This window comes from Equus asinus, chromosome 8, assembly GCF_041296235.1.
Source record: "Equus asinus isolate D_3611 breed Donkey chromosome 8, EquAss-T2T_v2, whole genome shotgun sequence".
NCBI classification, from domain to species: Eukaryota; Metazoa; Chordata; class Mammalia; order Perissodactyla; family Equidae; genus Equus; species Equus asinus.
Window position 1 is genome coordinate 43,800,536 of NC_091797.1, and position 22,237 is coordinate 43,822,772.

General features: G+C 37.9%; 1 non-coding gene across 1 annotated transcript; it reads right to left on the reverse strand.

Annotated features, from left to right (window-relative positions):
• Nucleotides 1-21,973: 21,973 nt before the first annotated feature.
• On the reverse strand, nucleotides 21,974-22,055 carry TRNAS-GCU (transfer RNA serine (anticodon GCU)). Its single transcript has one exon. It is a non-coding gene; the product is annotated as a tRNA-Ser (tRNA).
• Between the last annotated feature and the right edge of the window lie 182 nt (nucleotides 22,056-22,237).

Below are 22,237 nucleotides of genomic sequence, written 5' to 3' on the forward strand. Positions count from 1 at the left end.
GTGTTAATAAATATACCTGTTCAGCTGGAAAAGTAACAAATATGTGGACACTAAACAATATGCTACTCAACTATCGGATAAATGAAGAAACCAAAGAAGAAATAAGAAAAAACCTGGAGACAAATGAAAATGAAAACACAACACACCAAAACTTATGGAATGCACTAAAAGTGGTAGCAAGGGGGAAGTTTACAGGGCTATTTCAAGAAACCAGAAAAATCTCAACTAAACAATCTAACATTATACCCAAAAGAACTAGAAGAAGAAGAACCAACAAAGCCCATAGTCAGTGGAAGGAAGGAAATACTAAAATATCAGAGCAGAAATAAATGAAATAGAAGCCAAAAAAATAAAAAAGGAACAACAATAGAAAAGATCAATGAAACTAAGAGCTGGTTTTTTGAAATGATAAACAAAGTTGGCAAAACCTTAGCTCACTAACCTTTAGACTCACTAAGAAAAAAGAGAGAAGCCTCAAATAAATAAGATCAGAAATTAAAGAAGAGAAATTACAATGGCTACTAAAGAAATGCAAAGGATTATAAGAGAATAGTAGGAAAAGCTATACGCCAACAAATTTGATAACCTAGACAAATGGAAAATTCTTAGACTCATTACAATCTCCCAAAATTGAATGAAGAAGAAATAGAGGACCCGAGTAGACCAATCACAAGTAAAGTGATTGAAACAGTAATCAAAAACCTCTCAAAAAACAAAAGTCCAGGACCAGATGGCTTCTCTGGTAAATTCTACCAAACATTCAAAGAAGATTTCATACCTATCCTTCTCAAATTCTTCCAAAAAATTGAAAAGGGCAGGACATTTCGCAACTCATTTTATGAGGCCAACATTACCCTGGTATCAAAACCAGACAAGGACAATGCAAAAAAGGAAAATTACAGGCCAATATTGCTGATGAATGTAGATGCCAAAATCCTCAACAAAATATTAGCGAATTAAATACAACAATACATTAAAAGGATCAGACACCATGATGAAGTGGAATTTATTCCAGGGATGCAGGGATGGTTCAACATCCACAAATTAATCAATATGATATGCCACATTAACAAAATGAAGAATAAAAATCACATGATCATCTCAATAGACACAGAGAAAGCATTTAACAAGATTTAAAATCCATTTATGTTTAAAACTCTCGATTAAATGGGTATAGAAAGAAGGTATCTCAACATAATAAAGGCCATATGTGACAAACCCACAGCCAACATCATACTCAATGGTGAAAAAGTGAAACCTATTCCTCTAAGAACAGAAAAAAGACAAGGATGCCCACTCTCACCACTGTTGTTCACCACAGTATTGGAAGTCCTAGTCACAGGAATTAGGCAAGAAAAAGACATAAAAAGGACCCAAGTTGGAAAGGAAGAGGTAAAACTGTCACTGTTTGTGACTGACATGATTCTATACATAGAAACACTAAAGAAGGCAATAAAAAACTTTTAGAAATAATTGACGAATACAGTAAGGTTGCAGGGTACAGAATCAACATGCAAAAATCAGTTGCATTTCTATACACTAACAACGAAGTAGTAGAAAGAGAAATCAAGACTACAATTCCACTTACAATTACAACAAAAAGAATAAAATCCTAGGAACAAATTTAACCAAGGAGGTGAAAACCTATACAACACTGAAAATTATAAAACATTATTGAAAGAAATTGAAGAAGACACAAAGAAATGGAAAGATATTCCATGCTCATGGACTGGAAAAATTAACATAGCTAAAATGTCCATTTACCTAAAGCAATCTACAGGTTCAATGCAATCCCAATCAGAATCCCAATGACATTTTTCACAGAAAAGAGCAGAGAATCCTAAAACTTACATGGAGCAACAAAAGACTCCCATTAGCCAAAGCAATCCTGAGGAAAAAGAACATGAAAAGATGTTCAACATCACTGATTATTAGTAAAATATAAATCAAAACTACAATGAGATATTGCTTCATATCTGTCAAAGTGGCTATTAGTAAAAAGTCAAGAAAAAACAAGTTTTGGAGAGCATGTAGAAAAAAAGGAACCCTCGTACACTGCTTGTGGGAATATAAATGGGTGCAGCCACTATGGAAAACAGTATGGAGATATCCCAGAAACTTAAAAATAGAAATACCATTGTCCAGCTATTCCATTTCTGTGTATTTATCCAAAGAACATGAAAACACTAATTCAAAAAGATATATGCACCCCTATGTTTACTGAAGCATTATTCATAGCAGCTAACACTTGGAAGCAAACTAAGTGCCCATCAACAAATGAATGAATAAATAGGAAGTGGTACATGTATGTGTGTATATACATATATATATATATATATATGTATATATATATATATATGTATATATATACACACAATGGAATACTACTCAGCCATAATAAAAAGATGAAATCGTGCCGTTTGCAACAACATGGATTGACCTTGAGGGTCTTACGCTAAGTGAAAAGTCAGAGAAATGCAATCACCACTCATATATGGAAGATAAAACAAACAAGCACAATGGTATGGAGAACAGACTGGTGGTGACCAGAGGGGAATGAGGTGGGGGGAAGGCAAATTGGGTAAAGGGGTACATGTGTACAGTGACAGATCACAGCTAGACTATTGGTGGTAAACACGATGCAGTCTATACAGAAGTTGAAATATAACAATGCACAGCGGAAATTTATACAATGTTATAAATCAATGTGACCTCAATAAAATCAATTACAAAAAACAGTGAAAATAAATCAGGCAATTGCTTTCTCTATGTTACGCCAGGACTTTTGGATAGTACTTCTGTACATTAAATGGATATTTAATCATATTCTAAATTTTGACTTGGCATCTACTTTGCGTAGGAAGAATGCAAGGAGGTACAGTGTGCTCAATGGTGAACAAGAAGTCTTGATGCATGTAGTGCTGGGTAGTATTATTACTTTGAAGATTGAAAGTATGAGCGATAATTTCTTTTATTTTTCTGGCACTGAATTTCGCTCCAAGCATGGTCAAGGAATACCAAAAAGAAAATATGAATATTTATACATTAACGAGTTTCTAAGACATATCAATCAATAAGAATTTAAAAATTATAAACTAGAAAGTAATCAAATTGCAATACAGTGAAGAAACATTAGTTATTGATAACTAATCCTTTCATAAAATCTGCCAGTAGTATGTAGCTATAGAAATGTGTGTATCCTTTACCTAGCCGGTACCCCACTTTCTCAAAATAATTATTTTTCTGTTTTTGTCCTCTAATACAATAAAGGCTTTTCAAGAGTAGGGACTTAATATACGGGTCAAATGGTAAAAAAATGAGTTGAATCCATATGCTCTTCTGCTGATTTCCAGCTAAACCCACTGTTAAACCTACTCAGATGACAGCTCATTACCACCTCCTTTGATGAGATGCGGATAAAACAATGACTAGACATTTCTTTAAACAGAAGGAACTATTATACATATACAATTATGATCATAGAAAGGAAATATCAAGAACATATTTAGTTGTCATTTTATTGTAAATAAATGCTTTTACAACCTTTAAGAAGATCTTTACATTTTAACCTCTGGTTTACAGTCTAAGGAAGATGGAGCCAAAAGAAGTTAGGTGAGTGGCCAAGGACATGCAGGTATTCAGTGTGTCAAACTTAGGCCTTTGTAGCCAGAAATTTCGGTGAATTTTACCATTGGAGATTTAAAAAATCATAAATAGTATTGTGTTGCTTGATTTAAAACATTGGATGAATGTTGTCTTACTTTTAGCAATTTGCCTTGTTGCTTAATTTTTTTTCTGAAATTATTAACATATTCATCATACTTTTTATTTTTGAATCCTAAATACTTCAGTGTTTATTTCCTAAAAATGAAATATTCCCTTACATAACAACAGTGCAATTATTAAAGTCAGGAAATTACTATTAATAATATAACACTAGTTTTCACTCAATAGAATACATCTGGAGCTCAACAATTGTCCCAAGGTTATCATTTGGAGCAAAAGATATTCCAAGATTATGTGATACATTAACATTTGGTTGCCACATCTTTTCAGTCTGTTTTGTCCTATAAAAGTTCATGAGTCTTTCTATGTATTTTGTTACATTGATTTTTTTTCCTGAGAAACATTCACCCTGAGCTAACATCTGTGCTGATCTTCCTCTATTTTGTGTGTGGGTTGCTGCCACAGCATGGACACTGATGAGTGGTATAAGTCAGCATCCAGGAGCCAAACCCAGGCCACTGAAATGGAGCATGTTGAACTTAACCACTAGGCAATAAGGCTGGCCTCATTACATTGAAATTATAAAGAAGCATAGGCAGGTTAATTTTTAGAATGTGCTTCAATATTAATTTGTTTTTATTTTTCCTTGTGATTAGATTCAATTCAAACTCTACTGGCAGGAATACCATAGAAGTGATGCTTAGTTCTCAGTACATGATATCAGGGCTTCCATCCTGTTGCTTTGTCCCATTCCTGGAGTTGTTAACTGTTTCACTTGATATTTGATGGGTCTCTCCAATGTAATGTTACTGCATTTTTGTGTTTAATAATGACATCTGTTATGAATAAATCTTTGAGGGAGACATATTGAGACTACGTAAATAACCTGCTTCACTTAAATTTTCACTCACAAGTTTTATCGCCTATTGATGATTCCGGGCTGAAGAAATTATTGTTATGGTGGTTTTCTAATGGCGATTTCTAGTTTATTGCTCCTTCTATATGTATTAGTTGGATTTTCATTCAAAGTTAGGGCTTTTCCTTCTCTCTTATTCATTCATTTATTTCAATTGTGGACCGATGGATTCTTAATTTATTCAATAGCTTATAATCTTTAAAGTCATTATTAAATTTGATTTTCAGATTTTCTTAGATTTGACAAGAGGGAGTCCCTTCCAGCTGGCTCTCTATTTGACACATCCTCATCATTCTTGGAGTGCTTCCCTACTTTTGACACAAAATCATGCTCTAGTCTCATCTTGCACTTTCCCTGAATTAGCCCTGGAATCAACCTGTTCTCTAAAAAGCCTTAGTTCCTTTTAGCAGAGAATGGTATTTAGAACTAAAATCTTGGCATTAAGTGAATTTTGAGTGAAAAATATCATTTCCCTGATTTTAACATCAGAGACAACTTCGTACCAACTGGACTAAAAAGTATTTTGGCAGTTTAATGGTAGGAGATCACTGCTAGCTTCCTTCATGATGCTCATCTAACTGCTCAGCTGCCTGTGTTTATAAAGGAATCTCAGGTTTCAAACTTGGGAATGGGTAGCTACTTACAGTATTACACGGAATTTGAGAAGAGTCACTGGACCTAGGTAGAAATAAAAATTTGTAATCATAAAGAGAAAAGATGACAGGAAGAATGAAGAGGAGGTTTATACAGAGCATCACAAGTGATAGTCAATCATAATGAATCAGAGATAGGGCTGTAGGTAGAGAATCCTGAGAGGTGCAACTTGAGTTTAATGCTGAGCTCTGTCCTCTCCCAGTCACTGCAGGGGATGTACAGGGGCACAGCATGCTGTCCCTGACCAGAAATCCACACACACCAGGGGGTGAGAGGAGAGAAGAAAGAGTTTTAACACAAACCACCACCTCATAACTCTTAAAACAAAGTTATTAGATAAATTGTTAGTATATGTCTCACTTTTGTTTGTTTGGTGAGGAAGATTTGCTCTGAGCTAACAGCTGTTGCCAATCTTCCTCTTTTTCTCTTAAGGAAGATGAGGCCTGAGTTAACATCTGTGCCAATCTTCCTCTATTTTGTATGTGGGTCACTGTCATAGCATGGCTGAAGAATACTGTAGGTCCATGCCTGGGATCCAAACCCACAAACCCAGGCTGCCCAAGTGGAGCGTGCTGGACGTAACCACTACAACATGGGGCCAGCCATGCCTCAGTTTTTAGCAGTGTTTTTGCTTGTCTCAAACTTGCAGCAAGGAAATAAGCAGTGGAGAAAGTGGTTCAAATAACAGCATTTGTTTGATATGCTTTATACAAAGAAAAGGAAGATATAGATTGAAGACATTTGACTTGTTAATTACTTAAAAGACTGGTTAATGTCACAGATGTACAATATACTCACAGGTTTATCCACTGTACAGTGAAACCCATCCAAGTCATGATGAACTAGACCTGCTCAAGAGGTGAGTGAGAAATTCTGAGTCAAATAGTTCCATCCTCAAGAAATGCAAATGTGGGTCATCTGTGCAACCCATTCTGCTCTGTCTTAAGACTGGGAAAGAAGGGTTTTTTCCTACCTTAAGTATACATAACAATCATTTCTTTGTTCTTGACCTACCACCACTTCCTGAATGTTCACAAATAATCACTGATATAGCTCTTATTTTCATTACCATTTTACAAAACATAAGAGAAAATATAGCAATACAGTGGCCAAATGGCTCATCAAATGTCACCCGTCCACTGTGACTTAGCCAAGAATCAGTGGAGTCCACATTAAACCCCAGAGCTACCACCAATGGCAGTTCCTCCCAATAGAAGAGGAGGATGAGGGACACACATCTAGAGATGCAGGGAGAAAGATGGAGGCAGAGGCTAGAAGAGATGGGAGTCATGCTGACAAGAGACAGACTGAGAGACTGACCCAGAAGGACACATGTGAAACAATAGGCATAGGGAACTATAATTGACAGTTAGGAGCTTATGCACTGGTGTTAGATTTTCTGGGTTCAATTCTTGATTCAGCTATTATTTATGTGTGTTGAGGAAAGATAATTAGAAACAAAATCTCCTGCTAACCCACAAGACCTCTCTATAAAAGTAAGAGAGAAAGAAAAAATTTTCTTACTGAAAAAGCATTAAACCATAAGGCGATGTGCATCACAGTCAATCCACTAAAGAAACTGCAAGAACACAAAAAATCTCACCTTTTACATAGCCAAGCAAATACAATCCACTACATACATGCTCTCAAGATAAATGATAACTAGTCCTCAAATAAGAGGACTTGACAGCACCACTTGTCACACATATTTCAACCCAAATTCACTTGATGATTTTGGTGACTCTCTAGGTAAATTAGTTGGTTTTATCCAACGAAAAAATAAATTTCTCATATCTTGATGACAGGATATAGTTTTCAACGTGGTGTAAGGTCTCCACAGAAGTTGGGCTCCTACTCTCCCAGAGAAAGTAGGAGATAAGAGCACTATCTTCTTCAAGGATTACATTTCAGAAGACAGCTGACAGACATTTGAGAAAAACATTGCTGGGTTGTAAAACTGGCAAGAACCTTATTTAGCTCTCTAAAAGATGTGCATATATCTGAAAGGGGTAGAGAAAAAAGTTCCAATTACGAATTTTAGAAAAAGTGCTCTAAGAAAAGGGAGGGAGGGAAATCACTCTTTTTGCACCAGGAAAAATTAATTTTTTTCTTTTTCCTTTAGAAGTGTCATTAGGCAATTTATGCAATCTATCTGCACCTGGATTTCCTCATTTAAAATCAGGGATGAAAATAGTACTTTATCTCAAAGGGCTATTTTGTTTTCTGAGGAAGATTTGCCCTGAGCTAACATCAGTGCCAATCTTCCTGTTTCGTATGTGGGTTCGCCACCACAGCATGGCCGCCTACGATTGGTGTAGGTCTGGGCCCAGGACTGAACTGGGCTGCTAGAGTGGAGTGCACCAAACTTAACCACTAGGCCACTGGGGTTGGCCTCAAAGGGCTATTTTTTATTTATGACACAAGTATTTTTTAGCAGGTTTCAGGTACATCTGCAGGTAATGTTAAAGAAAAAGATATTCAATGGCACTTGTTCAAGATGGTAAGGCAGACGTTATTCAGAACCATTGTGAAAGGTACAGGGCCCACTGTAATGGGATTTTAAGGTTGGGGGTAGAGATAAGAAAGTGGGAATTTATAGCCAAGTAGCAGTGGGTCCGGGGGAGGTCAGTGGATTTTAAATTATTATGAGGAAACCTCAGGGGTAAGGAGATGTGGCTTAACTGACCTGACAAGACTCTTACTGAAGACAGGCCAGGGTGAGTGGACATCTCCTGGGGGATGGTGGAGGATGAGGAACCTCAGCAGACATCGAGTGACCAGATATTAAGGGTGGGGGCTTCTGGTTAAACTGATATAGCAGGGTTCTTGCTAAAAAGTAAATTTTACAAGGAAGTGCACAGATGGACCTAGGAGAAGGTTCAGGAGCCTGATTAAAGTTAGGTCAATCAAAGAATCTTTGTCAGTGATTAGGGTACAGTTCCCCAGAAAATGAGGGGAAGACCTGTGACCAGAAGCCTGCCTCCCAGACCAGCTCAGTGCTGCTCTCACTTGGTGAAAAGTAATTCTACTTTCACCTCTAATTTCAGCCCAAACCCTCCATTTATTTATATCCTTTTGCATTGGGAACTGGAAAAGCCACTCTTGGGGGTAGAAAATTGCTATAGATGATCAAAGTTAGTTTTAATGAAGTTAGTAAAAAAAAAGGGGGGGTCCTTCTAGTTTTTGAGTCCATTTGTTTTTGAATAGATAAAGAATAAAACAACCACTTAGAGAAAAGATCTCTAACCCCCTGGAGGTAACAGAAGATGCTACTCAAATATGACTGTAGGAGTTCAGGACAAGGCGCCTCAAAATACGCTGCTTTGAAATATTCATTATTTTAAGGTGTAGGCACTTTGAAAACAGCCAATGCAAGGAGAGGCTTTCTCTGAACTCCCCTAATCTGCCTGGAGACAGATCCTACAAAAGGAACTCAATTGTCATAAATCTTCTCCCTGGCAGTTGCATCAACCAGGAAGGATTGACTCTTATCACAGGAGAGGAGGCTAGAAATAGACATTACACTAGACAAAATTTGTCAAACAGTATAAGACCTCTCAACTAATCTTTCCTAAAAATCGTTTACTCTCCCCTAGGAGGCCTATATCCTTCATTCCCTTTCCCTATTAAAATAGTGTTTAGCCCGAATTCTAAGCGACCTCGGGAGTTACTCATTTTTCTCTGGGTTTCTCCCATGTATACACGAGGTATACATGATAATAAACTTCTGGTTGTTTTTCTGTTCTTAATGAGTCTTTTAGTACAGGGACCTCAGCTTAGAACACAGAAAGGTAGAAGGAAAATCATTTTCCTCCCCTAAACCCCAATGTGCAGCGGAAGAGCAAAGTGACTTTTGTCCTCTCCAAATCCACAGTTGGAATGTGCTCAGAAAACAGAATCTCCAGTTCTAGTCATTATTTATTATATCCTTATGCACAAAGAAGGCCTTGAGAAAGATAAGTGACTTATTATGTGTCTCAGAAGCTGGCTTTAATTCTAATTCACAGCTTTGGAACTTTAGGAAGGTGAAAAGAGGACTGGAAAAATGGGAAATGCTGGATACAGAAGCTTGACTGGCTGTTCATTTTCTCACTGCACATCTTTCCTATTAACATAATTAAACCTTAATTAAAACTGAGATAATTTCTGAGCCAAACAATTGTTGTAATTGTGGAGGGAGAAAAATGTTGTACTTCAGGGACTGAGATTCTGCAGAGAATTTCTTTCTCCCTGCCAAGGTGATAACTTGGAAAATTGGAGTCTTGGCTATAGTTTATGTCAGCCAAGAGCTCTACAAATCCAGAAGGTACAAATATGGTCTAGGGGACCTCACCCGCAAGAAGGACTAACAAATACTTTGACTGCACAGCAAGTACCAGAGTGGTACACCTGACCAATTCTTTTATTGCTTCTCTCTTTCGCTAAGAGAGGGAGTTCGTGAGAGGGGTCTGCGAGCCTGACCACCTGGACTCTTCTGATCTTTCAAAGGTAAGGCCCTGCAGCCAGAAAGAGGATAGAGACTAGTTTCAGCATATGTGACTCCAGGAATGCTTGAGTATTTTGTCCCTGAGTTCAAGATCTGGTACCACAAGAGAACTCTGGAGTGGGTTCTCACGTAAGGTTGCTATTTTCTTTTACCCAGCAATCACTACGATAGCATTTTTTTCAAGTTTCTAAGAACAACTCTGTTTTCTTCAAACTCCATTTTTACCTGCATTGTGAATCTGTCAGCATTATTAGTTTTTATAAAATTGGTATACCTCATTTTGGTGCATTTCTGTCTTTTGCATATGAGCCAACTTTGTCTTTCCCATTATGTTGCAAATTCCCCAAGAGCATGTGTTTAATTTAAAGGTTTTCTTCCTGCATCTATCCTTAAAGTCTCCTGTCTTAATACACTGTTATACCACATGTGTAAGTTAACTTCATTCACTATATGCCAGCTTGATGGGGACACCAAATAACAATAATTATGATTAAAATTATAGGTGCTTCTTGGAAAATTCCTACTTTTTTAATTGATGGGTTGTGAGGCACTATAACTTTAGGCAATCCACTTTAATTTTACCATATTCTTATGTAGTAGAAAGAACTAATCTCATCTTTTAGTTGAGACAACAAACTGAGATGGATGCACTTACTTGCCTAAGCTAGTAAGTGTTAGATCCAGATTGGGCATTACACATCATTCTGAATGTAAAGAATGCCTTTTTAAATAATTTACTTTAACATGTCCAAAAGATAATCTGGGAGGGTCTCCATCCCTCCCTCCTCTGACAATGTTCAGCTGGAAAGAAAGAGAAGTGATTTATTAGATGACACAGAAACTGGCACCAATTCTGACCAGAGCTTTGAAATTTGGGGAAGGGAAAGAGAAGGCTGGAAAAATAGGAAACCCTAGATGGGGATAAAAAAAAACAAAACAAATGGGAATATATTTGATAAGGGCATTTTGATAAGGGCATATCAGGGCATTGAGGTGTATTGAGTGCAGTCATTTTTAACAGACTCCAGGGCTTTGAGTAAATATTTAATCAATTCTTATTCAAGAATACTGGTTAATACTGATGCTCTTTCTGTTAGGCTGGCAGTTTATTTCACTAAGTGCTAGGCATTTAGGGTCATGTAATACTTTCTGTAACACTTTGGTGCAGTTGTTTGTCTCCTCATTTGTGGGGAAGGAAATGGAGGCTGAAGCCAATAACCAATTTTCCCCGAGCCATGAGGCTACCTGGTAGCAAACCTGGATACAAGACTAGGTTCATGCAGTTCATGTTGCCAGAGAACTTCAAGACAAGATAAACTTAAGACAAGCCCCTAATGACTGGCAAGATATGGAGGGAGGATGAAGGCTTGTAGAAAATGTTTTCTAAGTATATAAGACATATGCATGTCCTGGAAGTTAAATCAAACATTCTGGTTTCTCTGGCTTTGAAAAAATTATCAGTAGTTTGATATAAATTTCTATTTGAGAAATGAGATTCAAGAGGTTGGTGGTGAAAGAGTAAATTCTTATCCAGCCTGAAAGAGTGAAAATCAGCTTGGACTGATAAAGGTCAAGTCGGTCCTATTGTTAACTAGGTTGGGAGAATAGACACAGGTAAAGCCTGCAGCTAAATTACCTGAAAACATCTCCAAAGCAGCTGTAAATGCCTTAGTGACTCCCTGATTGAGTGATTACTCTTTTCTTACCAGTGATGCCCCACCCACTTTGCTATATTCAGTGATTATTGGGGATCCCTAATTCATAAACTACCTTTGTCTCATGACAGCACCCAAGTCCTAGTCAATCAGCTTTTCCTATTCCTCTTGCAAAACATCAGCACATCCTGAACTGATCCAGGCTTCCCTTATAGTCTCCGCAGATTCCTCAGTGGGACTCAGACCTCTCATAAACACCCTTGTAGGGTAGCATTCCAAGGTTCCCCTAGACACTTGCCCAGGCTGCATCCAGTCAGTAAATCTGATTTGATTCAACCCACAAGCTTGTTTCTCGAGATCTTTGGCTGACTGGGCTTTAAAAGTTGGGACCATGCCATTTAATTTGCTGCTGGAAACCAGGAAACTTGCTGAAAATTTATAAGCAGTGAACTCACAGAAAAATTTTGTGATTTTCAAAGACAACTCTGGAAATATTAAGGTGTATGTATTATAGATATAGATATTGGAATCGGGAGACAAACCAGGAAATTGTTATACTAATCAAAATGAGATATACAATGGATATTAAACATAAGAAAGGGCACTTTGAAAGATGAAACAAGGTTAAATTTGTGAGATATAAAAGAAGTTGAAGCAATGGGATTTTTGAAGTTTCTGTTGTGGGGTGTGGGGAGGAGGCAGGGATAAGGATGAGCCCCCAGTTTTTGGAATTGGCTGATGGGAATATCATAAAATGAATTCAGAAACACAGGGTTAAATTCAGGTTGAGGTAATTTGTAGTTCAATTCAGCACTTGCTGAGATTGAACATATGTGGGATATGTAAAGATTTGAACAACTAGGCTGGTTTTGCTGGTGTGGAACTTAGTAAAAAGTCTGTGTTGCAATTTTTAATTGTTGAATACTCATCTTCAAGATGGTATTTCAAGCCATACAGAATCACCCACAAGAACTGCCCACAGGGAAAGGAATAGAGTTCTTTGGACAAAAATCTGCTACATTACATATATCATGACCTTTGAGTCAGTGTTCCTGACACACCAGAAAAACCCTGTGAAATGAATTATTCTTTGCAGATACATATCATCACTACTATTGCTTTCTTCAAGAGGTGTTGACTGGATCCAAAGATTCTTCTGCCCATGAAGTAAGAAATGGCTTTGATAATTATTAAAGGAATAATATTCCTCTTTATAACTGGATCCGGTATTATGGGGAACAGTTTTGTTTTCATCAATTATATATACATTTTCTTTCAGGGCACTGAAAAGAAATCGGTACATCTAATTCTCATGCACTTAGCTTTTGCAAATACCATAGTGCTTTTTTTCAAAGGAATGCCAAAGATAATAGCAACTTTTGGTTTGATAAGCTTCCTAAATGATACAGGCTGTAAAATTGTTATTTATCTGGAAAGGGTGGCTCGGGGACTTTCACTCTGCATGACCAGTTTCCTCACTGTGGTCCAGGCCATCACCATCATCCCCAGTGCCCCCGAGTGGGCAAAGCTGAAGCCAAGGTCCAAATGGCATATCCTTTGCTTCTTTCTCTTCTTCTGGATATTCAATTCCTTGCTAAGCATGAACTTACTCTATTACATCCAAAGCATCAGCAGCATGAACAGCTCACAAAATAGTGACAATAACAGATATTGTTATTTTATACCAGAAAGCCAGAAAATGAAGTGGATTTTTCTCATTCTAATGGGCATACGAGATGCCCTATGTCAGTGTCTAATGGGCTGGGCAAGTGTCTACATGATATTTCTTCTCCACAAGCACCACAAGCATGTCCTCTACCTTCAGAACTCCAAGGTTCTCTACCGAACTCCCCCTGAGATCAGAGCTGCTCAAAGTGTTCTCCTTCTGATGCTTTGTTTTCTTTTCTTTTATTGGACAGATTGTATTTTTTCTTTATATTTTAATTCCTCTTTTGATAATAACTTTATAGAATTAAATATTCTAGAAATTCTAAACCTTGGTTATGCATGTCTCAGCCCATTTGTGCTAATTCACAGACATGGACGATTTATTGAATGCTGGAACATTTATTAAGACTTGAGAAAATGTCTATTTCATCAATCCTTTAGGTAGCAAGTCTGAAATAACAGTTATGTTATGCTGTGTGTAAAAAAAAAATGAAGAGTAGCTTAAACACATAAAAGTAGATTGTCCTACAAGCAACCTGGTGACAAGCAGCCTTGAGCTGACACAGGAGATCATAATGAGCTACAGGGACCCAGTCACCTTCTCACTGTCCATTCTGCCACCTTCAGGAAGTGTACGCCACTTCTAATTCTCCTGCTTGTAAGGTGTCTCTTTCACTACCACGCTTTCAGTAGTAAGAAGAAAAAGAACGTTTTGGCAAATTCTATCAAAATAATGATGTACTCACCCTTTGACTCAGGAGTTCCACTTCTAGGATGATCATACACATATATTGTGTGTGTGAGAATTACAGTACAAAAATTATTACACATTGCAGCATTATTTTAAAAACATAGCATAAATATCCAGCAAAAGGGCTATTTTTCTGGCTATTTGAAAATATTCTAGAGGAACCAGCCACACAAAAGGATTTTATTGAACTTATGAAAGAATGGGTGAATTCAAAATGTACTGATGAGCAATGATATCCAAGGTGTGTTTGTAATTAATTAAAGAAAGCAATGCAAGAATAATAATATTCAAAAGTGGAATATAATAATATTTTTAACTTCATGTTATCTACATCATGAATCTCGGCAAGAATAGAAAAGAAACTGAAAGAGTGTTACTTGATTTAAGAGAAACTAGGTAAATGGAGGCCAGTAGGTAGAATTTCATTCTATATTTTTCTTTATTTTCTGATTTGTTAAACATTTGACTATATCTTTTAAAAATGAATAAAAAATTAATTTTGAAAATAATTTGTGGCTTGTTTCAAGACATTATTTTTTAGTGCTCTGACACTCCCACAATAATATCAATCTCTCAATCAACAAAAAGCTATAAAATAATTTGGTTCTACATTAGTTTAAATAAGGAATTTTATTTTCATTTTTCTAAATTGGAATCAAAATAGGTATTTGGATATAATTCATAGTTCTGGCAATGAGATACATCATCAAGCTGTTTTGAAAAATACTTGATGCTATTGTACTGATTTCACATATTTATAATACAAAAATCTTAGAATTGATAGGGACAGCTTTCATCCCATTTTAAAGAATGCCTCTACAATATCTCTTCTGTGGCCCTTGTAAACATTTGGGCTTTTTACTTCTCTAATAAATTTTTCTTTGGTTTTGTTGTACCATGTTCACACAGCTTTTAAATAACTTAGTTATGTTATTATGTTATATTCTAATATGTTCAGGAGCTTAACTTCCTCATATAACTGTGGGTACTTGAAAGCCAGGACTATACTGTTTATCTTAGCTTCATAACTTTTCTGTGACAACCTTTTCTATCATAGAGAACGAGACAAAGTAAGCACTCCCTGAAGTGGTCATTGGTAAAGGACTCAAAAGGAAGGGATGTAAGAGCCTGAAAATGAAATTAAGAATAGCATTTTAAAATTTAATTATGAAGAAGAGATTATTGAGCACTAAAAATAGGCAGAAAGTCTCCAGAGAAATAAGGAGATGTGTGATTTGTGGCAAAAAATGGTTAGAATAGTGTATTAGTCAGGGTTCTCCAGAGAAATCAAATAAATAGGATATCTATATATAGTACATATAAAGGAGATTTATTATAGGAATTGGCTCACTCCATTGTGGAGGCAAAGAAGCCACACAATCCGCCATCTGCAAGATGGAGAACCAGGAAAGCCAGTGGTACAATTGAGTCTGAGTCCAAAGGCCTGAGAACCAAAGCATTCCTGGTTTAAGTACCCAAGTCTGAAGGCCCAAGAACCAGGAGGCCCCCACATCGGAGGGCAGGAGAAGATGGATGTCCCATCTCAAGAAGGGACAAAGAATTTACCCTTTCTTCACCTTTTTCTTCCATTCGGGCCCCCAACAGATTGGCCAATGCCTGTTCACATTGATGAGGGGAGTTTCCTACTCAGTCTACTGAATCAGATGCTAATCTCTTCCAGGAACACCCTCATAGACACGTTTAGTTCTACCAGCTGTGTGGGCATCCCTTAGTCAGTCAAGCTGACACATAAAATTAACTATCACAGATACCCTGAAATTTGGGTTCTCCAAATAAGTGCTCTTCTGTGTTTCCCTCTGAAAAGTCACAATTGAGCTGAGAAATTTAAATTGAATCTAGAATCTTAAGCAGAAAATAACTTAAAACAGAGAAAGACATTATTAAAATCATTACACATCTAAAGCAGTGGGAGGTTGGAAGCAGAAATTGGTAATACTGAATTTTAGAACACACTGACACGGCAGATAGTCACATCAACTACCTCTCACCTCTTGTGTATTTATAGTTTTTGTTATTAGTAAAATAGAAGTAGAAAGATGAATTCTGCATCAATTTTGCCTGTGAAATCTTATGTAAGTTTTGAAGTAATAATAACTGAAAATGTCTCAAATTTCGTGAAATACATATGCTTGTAGATTCAAAAAGCTCAGAGAATTCTAAGCATATAGACTCAAAAATGTTTATACCTGGACTAGTCATACTCAAGTTTCACAAAATAAGACAAAGGACATATCTTGAAAGTGGCCAGAGATAAATGATACATTGCCCACAGAGGAACAATGATTCTTAAAGGACAGTGGATTTCTTAGAAGAAACCATGGACCTGAGATAAAACTTCATTGATCATCTAACTCCATTAAGTTCCTATTCTGACTGGTGGTCTAACATGACACTTTGAATCTCTAGGAATTACTGTCAGTTCAGAGCTGATGTCTACGAACCTCTGAAAAGTCTGATTATATTACTTTATCCGTTATCTAGTCACTCTAGTAAATGACAGCAGGTCTCTTTGGGGATGGCTGGGATGAAGATTATCAGTGTATGTTTTGGGCAATGTAGCAGAGTTCCCTCATGGGGACCTTATCTTCCTCATCTTTCGAGGTACTCCAGATCACTGAACTGGCTCAAGTCTGGGAATGATTTAGGATCCGTGATTATCCATGATGTTCTAGTGATTCAAGTAGGATTTATATCCACAAGACCTGGAGTTTTTCTCCTTATCCAGATAAGTAAGACTTTAGTAGACTTCTCACAAACATCAGTTCTACAGGACCATGATTAACTAGTCAATGCCAAAGATTTCTGTGAGTCAGACCATTCTGATTAATGTTCATTAAGGTAACCATACCCACCTTGTCTTCGGTGTCTTTGGTGACTGAGTGCCACCACTTTGTATATATCATTCTGGGATCAAATCACTGTCACTGTGTTTAGGGATTCCAGTTCAATGGTAGTAGCTCCTAATTTAATTTTAGATTTGTAGGGCAGAATCTCGACAAAGCTCTTCTAGGATTGATTATGCAACTGTCAGCCCTTTTGTGCTGATTCACAGAGATGGACATCTGGCTGAATGTTGGTACGCTCATTAAGACTTAAGAAAATGTCTGTTTCATTGATCCCTTAGAGAAAAATTTTGAAATAACAGTTTTTTTATGCTTTGTGTAAAAAGAAACCGAAGTAAGAGTAGCTTAAACATATGATGGTCTATTGTCATACAGCTTAAACATATGATGGTCTATTGTCATACAACAAACTGGTGACTAGCAGCCCTGAGCTGACATAGGAGATCATACTAAGCTACAGGGATCCCGCCATTTTCTCATTGTCCATTCTGCCACCCTGAAGAAGTGGCTTTAAATTCTCCCTATGACAAGACGGCTCTTTTACTACCAAGTTTCCAGTAGTAAGGAGGAGAAGAAAAATTTGGCAAATTCTATCAAAATAATAATGTATTCATCCTTTGATTCAGGAGTTCCACTTCTACAGTGATCATACACATATATAGTTCATGCGAGAATTACAGTACAAAAATTACTACGCATTGCAGCACTATTTTTAAAAACCTAATCTAATTATCCAGCAAAAAGGGCTGTTTCTTTGGCTATTTGAAAATATCCTAGAGGATCCATCCACACAAAGAGATTTTATTGAACTTATGAAAGAATGAGTGACTTAAAAATGTATTGATATGAAATAATATCCATGGTGAAACTGTAATTAATAAAAGAAAGAAATGTAAGAATAATAGTATTCAAAAATGGAATATAACAATATTTTTAAATTGATGTTATCTACATCATGAATCTCTGAAAAAATACAAAAGAAACTAAAAGAGTGTTACCAGCATGTGCTTTAGTAAGGATTTGGGCACTGCCTGGTTTGCTACCCAGGTTCTTGAGGTTGACACCGAGGGCGCCGGACTGGGGAGTCTGTCACTCTTGGTGGCAGGTGGGCATCTTGGGGCCCACATGAGCCAATGGCTTCATGCCTGCCGCGGCCAGGTCCACGGACCCCTCTTTTCCAGACATTCTTCAGCCAAGAGGAAGGGCAGAAACCACGTTCCCGAAAGAGTTTGGAGAAGAATCTTGCTCCAGAAGAACCTTTTTACCCCTTGGATGTTTCGAGCAAAATCTGAGAGCAGAATGAAGAACTTGGACTGATTATTGATTTAACACACACTCACCACTAATACAAGCCAGAGCATTCCCATTTATACCCCCTCTTCCCCCCGCTCACCCCCTCCAGGTGCCCCACAAGCCTCCCAAGGAGCGACTCTGGACCCTTGGGCACATACCTCCTGCCCTCGTGGAGCAGCGACCCAGTGCTCACGTGCTCCCACCGCTCTCCCGCCCTGTGATCGATTCTTCCAGTGGATTTTTCTTGTGTGCTTTGGATGATGGCGATGTTTAGAGAGGGCAGAAACAGGCCAGGTGGATTGAGGAGGCCCTGGCAGGCCCCTCAAGTTAATGTTTATGAAGAGATGTTTTTCCGAAGAAAATATACAGGTGGCCAAGAGGCTCATGAAAAGATGTTCAACATAACTAGTTTTTAGGGAAATGCATTCAAAACTAAAATGAGTTATCACCTCCTCCCCATCAGAATGGCTATTATTAAAAAAACAAGAAATAACAAGTGTTGGAAGGGTGTGCAGAAAAGGGAACACTTGTATAGTGCTGGTCAGAATGTAAATTGGTACAGCCACTATGGAAAGCAGTACGGAGATTCCTCAAAAAAGTAAAAATTAGACTACCATATGATCTAGCAAAAAATAAAAAAATAAAAGAGTGTTACCTGATTTAAGAGAAACTAAATAAGTGGAGGCCAGGAGGTAGGATTTCATTTTGCATCTTTCTGCATTTTCTGATTTGTTAAATATTTAAATATCTTTTTAAAAAATGAATAGAAAATTAATTTTGCAAATAATTTGTTGCTTGTTTCACAACATCATTCTTTAGTGCCCAGACACTCCCCACAATAATATCAGTCTCACTATCACTTAAGATGTAAAAAACAATTTGGTCCTACATTAATTTAAATGGAGGATTTAGTTTCTATTTTTTTAAAATTAGAACTAAAATAGGTATTTGGGGAGAAGTCATAGTTCTGGTAATAAGATATGTCATCAAACTGTTTTGAAAAACACCTGATGCTATTTTACCAATTTCACATATTTATAGTACAAAATCTTAGAATTGATATGGACAGCTTCCATCCCATTTTTTAGAATGCCTCTATCATATCTCTTTCATGGCCCTGGCAAACGATTAGCAGACATTTGGTCTGTCCAAAATGTCCATGAGCATATTCGGTCCATATAAACGGCTTTGGACAGGAGCAGATATCAAGGACCTTTTGGCATGGGTTAAATGTCTTAGGGACGTTTCGGACAGGACCAAATGTCCTGCAGGGTAATGACTGAAGCTGAGAGGTGCATCCATGGTCGTTGTAGGTCTATATTGTTCCGTATTTGAGCGTATGTTTCACGTTTTCCGTAACAAACATAGAAAGCCTCAAGAGCCATGTTCTGGAAGGCTGAGGCTTGAAGGGGCTCCACAGCTCACCCAAGCCTGCTGGGACCTGGCAGAAGTGCTTGGGGTTGACCAGAGTCTCATGGAAACCGAGTGGTCAGAGGATTTTGAGGACGGAGGCGACAGAAAGCCACAGCCTCTACCCTCTGGACACATTGTAACAATCACATTACAACTATAATTGTTTTAAAAACAAGAAAATAGAGTCTTCAGGCTCTGCGGTGCTATTTAGCCCGACAGTCATCTGCAGTGCCCTCCGCAGCTGGGATCTGCTTGCTCCCCAGTGATCCTTAATCAGGATCTTGAAACCGTGGGGAATCAGAGCTGTCCCGCCCTCACTTTCACTTTGCTCCCACCCTCTCATGTACGGACAACGAGGGGTCCCTTCGGCTGTGGCTGAGGCTTCTTTTTCAGGACTTAAAGCTCTCTTAAGTCCAGGTGGGGTTATACGGAACTGCGAGTGAATTCAGGTCAGGTAAAGGCTCCCGCGCGGGTTTGCCTCCAAAGAACAGGTGGGGCGGGGCGTCTGCCGCTCTAAAATTACCAAGGAAGAAAACAAAAATAGTTCAAATTGTAGAGGACAGCGTGCGCGAAGCAGTAGGATCAACACCTGCCTTCTCCCAAGCTCCTCCTTTTCTTTGTAGTCGGTAGACGCGTTCTTCACAGAACTTAATGTGAGCGGCAGCGTAAAAAGCAGGGACCACGTGCGGTTTGTCAAGAGGGAAGTATTTTATAAGCTTCTGGGTTTTCCCAGGTCAAGGTAGAACAGAGGAAGTCAAAGGGATTGACCAGTTCTCCAAGAAAAAGTCTTTGGGTCATAAAGGAAGACACGGAGGTAGCATTGAGAAATGACCTCCAGTCCACGCTCAGAAAGGCTGTCTGTCTCAGGCATTTTCCTCTCAAGGATTCATAACGAGCTCCAGCGAGTCTTACCTCAACTCCTTCCCTGCCTGATCTCCAGAGCTTAGAGAGGCACCTGGTTCTTTCCTTGGATACTTTCCAATGCTACACGTCCCACTGCTCCCCCAATACCTCAGCAAGCCCTCATAACACTTTCAGCGACTTGTTTTAGATTTAAACCCCACACCAGCCTTTGACACTGATGAAGGCAGAAGCACTTTGTTCATCTCCTCATCACCAGGGGCCAATTTTCCACCTTCAAGAAATAATTATTGAATAAATGTGAGAATGAATGAATGAGTTAAAATATATATCAGACAGGATGGGTGAGTAATGTAAGACAAAGTTCTGCCAGTTACTCTTTGGGACAAGCATAAAAAATATTTGTAGAGAGAAATAACATGAATGAGAATCATTTAGGGTAAGAAGATGAGGGAGGAAGGACGAAAAATAAGGGGAAATTTGGAAAGGAACACTGCAATCAGCTGGAACCACCATCTCTAGGTACAAAAATATACTGCCTTATTGCCCCACCATAAAAATGCAGCCTGCATATTGTCTTCACTAAAAAAGTGATACCATATAATGGAGTACCTTTATTTGAGAGGAGAGTATTTTCTTTGGATTGGCTTTCCACAGACTACTTATTTCTGTGAAGTGTTTCGTCAAAGAGTCATATTTTCAGATTTTTCTTCCCATTAATGAAGTTCTTTTTCTCTTTATCATAAATAACCAAAGACTCTAAATATACTTGCAGGCAGGCCTATGAAGTTTTTAGGTGGTAACTGCTCTAGGGAATGTGGAAGAGGTGCTGCTTAAGTTTAGTTTACTGGTGACAGAATAGTTTCCCAAAGAGAGGAACTGAAAAAGCAGACAGGGAGGAGCCTATGGGCTGGGTGAGACAATAGAGGGGACTATTGAAGCTCTGAGATGGGTTTGTGGATATTTTTATATAGTTATTTCTAATTTTCAATGTGTTTTAAAATTGCCATAATAAGTATTTTTACTTTTTTTTAAAAAAAGAAGAGTTTGCAAAAACATTTTTACTAAATAGTCTTAAAGAAAGTTTTAAAACAGAAGACAATGTAATTGGAAAAACTATTGAAATCTGAGGAGGAAACAAATTTTCCTAACTGGATAGATCTCACACATCTATACATTTATAACCTGTACTCTGATCATTATATAAATATAAAAATACTAAATCATTGTGAAAGTAGATTGTGCATTGTACCGGAGAATCTGGCTTACTCAAGTATTAGTGATGACATTGTTAAAAGAAACAACAAATTTGGAAACAAAACTGGTCAATTGTTAAAATGATCCATAGATTCAAAGCCTTTGACTAATTAATTCTCCTGGTTATGAATTGGTTGAAAACAAAAGCCCCGTCAAGGAGTCTGCTAAATATCAAGAGAACAATACGTTAGGTCGGGTAAAATTGAAGAATAATTCACAAATCTTCTCTAAAACATTAATGCCATAAAATGCAAGAATACTCATGCTTATGGGTGGGTGGGGGGATAGCAGAGGTCACAAGTGAGTGGAGAAGAAGACAGCCTTCTCTATGAGAAACCTGGGACACTGAGCAGATATTTGAAGGGAGTATGCTCCAAACTGGAAATGCCAGGAGACTTTTGAAAATTTCTTACCGAAAAATCATACAATCGACGAAGGTGGGATTTGAACCCACGCGTGCAGAGCACAATGGATTAGCAGTCCATCGCCTTAACCACTCGGCCACCTCGTCACGCTGTAGCCTGATTTTGGAGTACTTCATTTCAGAGTTTATACTTGGAAACTCACCGGACATCTTGAATAGAAAGATACTTAGGAGATGGCTTGGAGACGTCTAGGAGACGTGGAAAGGGATAGCTTCCACACGAATGGACAAAGAACTGGAGTGGAAAAGATGAGAGGCGGGTGAAAAAC